The sequence below is a fragment of the Bos indicus x Bos taurus genome, chromosome 1 (assembly GCF_003369695.1).
Source record: "Bos indicus x Bos taurus breed Angus x Brahman F1 hybrid chromosome 1, Bos_hybrid_MaternalHap_v2.0, whole genome shotgun sequence".
Taxonomy (NCBI): domain Eukaryota; kingdom Metazoa; phylum Chordata; class Mammalia; order Artiodactyla; family Bovidae; genus Bos; species Bos indicus x Bos taurus.
The window spans coordinates 64,335,003-64,341,002 of NC_040076.1; positions in this window are offsets into that span (position 1 = coordinate 64,335,003).

Sequence of the window (6,000 nt, forward strand, 5' to 3'; positions counted from 1 at the left end):
ACTGGCAACTCTGTTTTTAATGACTAGAGTCGAAACACATCCACCTTAGTCTTTGCTCTTGGAAACAAAATATCCTGAGTGATGAGCAAAACTTGTGTTTAAAGCCCTGTGATCATGACAGCTGGAGCCATAAAGTGGGTTAGGGCTGCTACACTAGTAGTCAGTAGTAATGTACAATCACAACAAACTAATTTCTGAGGGAGGAAATGGTTTTTGCATGGAAGCATAATTAGTTACAGTGAATGCCTGTGCTTTTTGACAAAGGCATTGCCTCTCTTCAAAATGCTTAAAAATAGGCAAGGTACAGTGCAAGGAAGTAGTTTGTAGTGTGAGTAAAGGATCTTTTGGGGATGAGAAACTTGGCACAAAATTTTGGGGGAGTCCAAATTCCTGAAGTGCAGAGCTCTCAGACAAATTGAATTCTGAGTATATGTTAGGTTAGGGCAGCTCCCACTACTAACTCTCATCCCTCTCGATTCTAGATCCTTGTACCCACCTGGGAGTAGAGTTGCATCTACTAAGACCTGGAGTGCTTTTACACAGCAAGCATACATGGAAAGTAACCCAGTAGATTTCAGTCTCTAACCGATCAGATGAGTTTCTCCATCGCACTTGAAGAAGAGTGAGAGAGAGAATACAGATATGCTGTCCTAAGTGGGGAAGGGGGAGGAGTGAGTGCCTCATATTCTGTAGAATCTTTAAAGTGTTGACAGTAAGGGATCCTCCACTACCAGATGACAGAAGAATTTCCCAGAAAACTAAAACCATTGAAGGAGGTATCTTTTATTCAGTTCAGTTGCTCAGTCATATCCAACTCTGTGACCCCATGCACTGCAGCACGCCAGACTTCCCTGTGCTTCACCATCTCCTGGAGCTTGCTCAAACTCATGTCCATTGAGTTGGTGAGGTCATCAAACCATCTCATCCTGTCATCCCCTTCTCCTGCCTTCTATCTTTCCCAATATAGGGTTTTTCTAAGGAGTCAGTTCTTTGCATCAGGTGGCTAAAGTTTTGGAGCTTCAGCTTCAGCACCAGCCCTTCCAATGAATATTCAGGACTGATTTCCTTTAAAATGGACTGGTTTGATCTCCTTGTAGTCTAAGGGACTCTCAAGAGTCTTCTCCAACACCACACCTCAAAAGCATCAATTCTTCAGTGCTCAGCTTTCTTTGTAGTCCAACTCTGACATCCATACATGACTACTGAAAAAACCATAGCTTTGACTAGACAGACCTTTGTCGGCAAAGTAATGCTTTTTAATATGCTGTCTAGGTTGGTCATATTTCTTTCAAGGAGTAAGTGTCTTAATTTTATGACTGCAGTCACCATCTGCAGTGATTTGGAGCCCAAGAAGATAAAATCTTTTATTGTAGGTATCAAATATTAAGAAAACTGGGAACAAGGGCTAGTTCTCAACTGTGGCTGCATGTTAAAATCATCTGAATCCTTTAAAAAAATTGGCTCTTCAGCCTCTCTCTAGACCATTTAAGATAGATCTTTAGAAAAGGAACAAGTCAGGGTATCTTTAAAAAAAAATCTTTCTAAGTGATCTGATGTGCATTCAAGGTTTAGAATTGGAAAAGACTTTCCCAAAGACACTGTCCCTCCCCAAGTATTTACCATTCAGAGAGATTTACCACGGAAGACAGGTCTTCAGTACAGGTTTCAATGATATTTTGAAGGGAAGAGCAGGAGCTGTATCTCATATGTTCATCTGTTTATATCCTGGTGTCTGGCATAATCTCTGGCACATTACTAACCTCTCAATAAGCATTTACTGCAGAAAGTTCTACATACCTAAGGTTTGTGAGTATTAGGTCTTGAAAGTCAATCAGTTGTTTCTGACTCTGCGACCCCATGGATTATACAGTCCATGGAATTCTCTAGGCCAGAATACTGGCGTGGGTAGCCTTTCCCTTTCTAGGGGATTTTCCCAACCCAGGGATCGAACCCAGGTCTCCCGTATTGCAGGCAGATTCTTTACCAGCTGAGCCATAAGGGAAGCCCAAGAATACTGGAGTGGGTAGCTTATCCCTCCTCTAGTGGATCTTCCTGACCCAGGAATCAAACCGGGATCTCCTGCATTGCAGGCAGGTTCTTTACCAACTGAGCTATCAGGGAAGCCCAAAGCAAACATTTGTGTGGTTTTGGAAAGCATTTATGATGTCCTGGTATTTTATGGTATGGGTTTTTAAGAACATAATTCTAATTTATAACATTAACTTCAAGTAAATAATATTTAACTTTTTATGATTCAACTGGTGAATATTATCAAGAAATCAGGAAAGTCATAAAAGGAGTAAGGGATCTCTGTATTATATCCTGAAAAGGACTTATCCCATTTATCCTTGCACAAACAGCATTCAACAACCTGAGAAACCTCCAACAGAGGATTTAGAGAAGATGCAGAGATATTCTCATTGTTTTTATTTTAAATAAAGGTTAAATATATTATATTAAAACAATTACAGTCAGCTTCCAATTATGACAGAAAGAAGAGGTCCGCAATCCACTTTACTAAAAAAAAAAAAAGTATATAACTGGACAAAACTGTCAAAAGCACCTATTTTAGGGTGGTAGAAATCTACCAAAGATGGACAAAAAATTGAAAACCTGCTGAAGATTCAAGTAAGAATAGCTTAAGTCTAGTACCCACCCCACCCCACCCAACCCCTCACCTAGCTCAGTCAACAAAATGGTAGTCTTCTAACCCAGCAGCTTTTGGTGCCAGACTTGGAAGACTGAGATTTAGGGTAGGCAGTAGGGGTGAAATCTTGTGACTTCATATGAGAATTAGTGAACTTGGTTAGAAACGAACAGGGAAAACCCACAGCTGTGTTAGCCCAAAGATGTAGTCTCAGTTGGGATGAGTAGCAGACCAACCAGAAATTAAATGATAGAAATCACAGAAGGGTTAAGACGGGTTCTCCATGCATCATTAGGTGTCCAGGAATACCAAAAATTAGCCCAGATGTGGGAAAGGATGGAAAAATAGAAGACCACAACACTGGTGAGACAAATAGAAAACAACAACAACACAAAATAGTACACCTAAACTCAACTATTGTTGTTTAGTCACTGAGTCATGTCCAACTCTTTTATGACCCCATGGACTGTGTAGCTCACCAGGCTCTTCTGTCCACAGTATTTCCCAGGCAAGAATACTGGAATGGGTCGCCATTTCCCTCTCCAGGGGTTCTTCCCGTCCCAGGGATCAAATCCACGTCTTCTGCATTTCAGGCAGATTCTTTACAGCTGAGCCACCAGGGAAATCCAAACTCAACTATAACATGCATTAAATACAAGTGGATTAAGCACTCCAAATAAAAAGCACACACTGTCAAAGTGGATTTTTAAAAAAACAGAAATGCAAAACCCAACTATATGATACTGATAAGAGAACTTTAAGTATAAAGAGAAATAATCAGAGTAGATAGATGGAAGAAGTATACCAGGAACACATTTAGCATAGGGAAACTAGAGAGGCTCTATTCTTATGGTTAGTAAAGAAATCTTCAAGGCAAGGAGTATTAACAAAGATTTAATATGATGTTTTATAATGATAAAAGGATCAATTCATTAAGAAAAGCAATCTTAATTATTTATGCTTCTAATAACTGAGCTTCAAAACTCATGAAGCAAAGCTGACGCAAGAAAAAGACAAATCTAAAGTCACAGTTGGAAATTTAACAGCTTTTTCTCAACAGATGACAGAATAATTAGACAAGGAATCAGTAAAATTATGAAAGATTTGAAAACACTGTCCACCACCTTAATCAGAACACTACACCCAACCATGAAGGCTATATTCTTTCAAATGTACATAGGGCATTTACCAAGATGGGCCATAAAACAAGTCTCAGTAAATGTCCAAAGAGTGACAGCTTATGGAATGTTCTCTGGCTGCAGAAATAATTAAATTAGAAATCAGGAGCCTTGAAAAATTGTTTAAAAATCCCTCAAACATTTAGAAGTTAAATAATATATTTCTAATATTTGGTTCAGAGAACTCACACTGGAAATGAAAAAATACTTTGACCTTAATGCTTGAGAAAATACAACTTTGGGTTTTATGGGATGCAGCTAAAGCATTGCTTAGAAATGTACAATTATATACAATTATATATAATTATATACAATTATATATACATTTATATACATGTATATATTATATACAATTATATACAATTTATATACTCATATTAGAAAAGAATTTTAAAACCCAATTAACTAAGTCCCTACCTTGGGAAGACACAAAAAGAAAAGCAAAGTAAATTCAAATTAAGCCTTAGGAGGGATATTTTAAGATAAGAGCAGAAATCAATGAAACAGAAAACTTAAAAACAATATAATATAATCAGCAAAATAGAAATTTTGTTTTTTAAAAAGATTAATAAAATTAATAAAGCTCTAGCTTCCCTGGTGGCTCAGATGGTAAAGAATCCGCCTGCAAGGCAGGAGAACTGGGTTCAATCCTTGGGTTGGGAAGATCCCCTGGAGAAGAAAATGGCAACTCACTCCAGTATTCTTACTTGGGAAACCCCATGGACAGAAGAGCCTGGCGAGCTGCAGTTCATGGGGTCACAGAGTCAGACACGACTGAGTGATTTTCACAGCAGTACTGATTTTAAAGAGAGACTGTAAATGATCAATGTTGAGAATGAGAAGAGACTTCAATCAAGATGGTGAAGTAAGAGGATGTAGAACTCACCTTCCCCCACAAACACACCAAAAATACATCTACGTGTGGAAAAATTCTCACTGAATACTAACTGGAGATAGCAGAAAGACTCTTATACAACCAAGGTGGAAAGAAAGATACAGGCAGAATCAGGTAGAAAGGGAAGACAAGGAATCAGGCCAGGATCTGTGCCCATAGGAGAGGAATCAGAGGGAAAGGGAGATATATGGGGGGACTCTTCTCTAGGGAGTGAGCAGTCTGAGCCACTTATTGAGTTTCCCAGCCCTGGGGTCTGACAAAAGGAAGAGGAATTCTGCTGGCTGATCAGAGGGCCAGTGGGACTAACAGGAGGGTTGTGGAAAACCCGGACTCTGCCCATGAGAGGTGAGGGAATGGCTGTTTGCTTGCAAAGCGGGGCACAGTGGCAGATTGAAACCACGAGGTTGGTGGACTGGTTTCCCATGATAGCACCAGCACACACCCCAGCCTGAACTGAGTGAGTGTTGCAGCACTGATGTGCCTCACATTGCAGCTCACACTGGACGGATGGCTGCGATGACCATGGACACTATAGTGCTCAGACTCCAAGCAGCATCTGCGCTGAGGGAGGAAGCCAGGCAATGGCACAGGCAGTGCATCAGAAGCAGACACATCTCTGGTACTGGCCCAATCACCACACCCTCTGAACTGACCCTGTCAAATACCCTGTCAGCCCTCCTGCTCCAGCACTGGTCCCCTTGGAGACGAGGGCGCTGGTGTCTTGAGTGGGAAGAGCACACACTTAAAGGGAACTGAACCTGCTTGGGCCTGAACCTCGGGGCTTGGTTTCCGAAACTTGGGACCAGACCCCACCCCCAACAGGTGTGTGACAGTCACTGAGCAGAGAGAAAGCCCCATCTCACATCCAGTTACTGTCTTCAGTTCAGTTCAGTTGCTCAGTCGTGTTCATCTCCTTGCGACCTCATGGACTACAGCACGCCAGGCTTCCCTGTCAATCACCAACTTCCAGAGCTTACTCAAATCCATGTCCGTAGAGTCGGTGATGCCAACCAACCATCTCATCCTTTGTCTTCTCCTTCTCCTCCTACCTTCAAATCTTTCCTAGCATCAGGGTCTTTTCCAATGAAAAAAGGTTATTGTCTCAGCCCCTCCTTCTCCAGACCCACCTGCAACCAAGGTGATAACTGCCAGCACAGCCTGAAGACAGGCATGACTTGTGTTCACATCAAATCCAGCTCTCCCACCAAAGCCACTGAGCACACACAGGCAGTATAGGGATGTTCCCACATAAGGACACCCCTTCAGAACCACAATAGGTA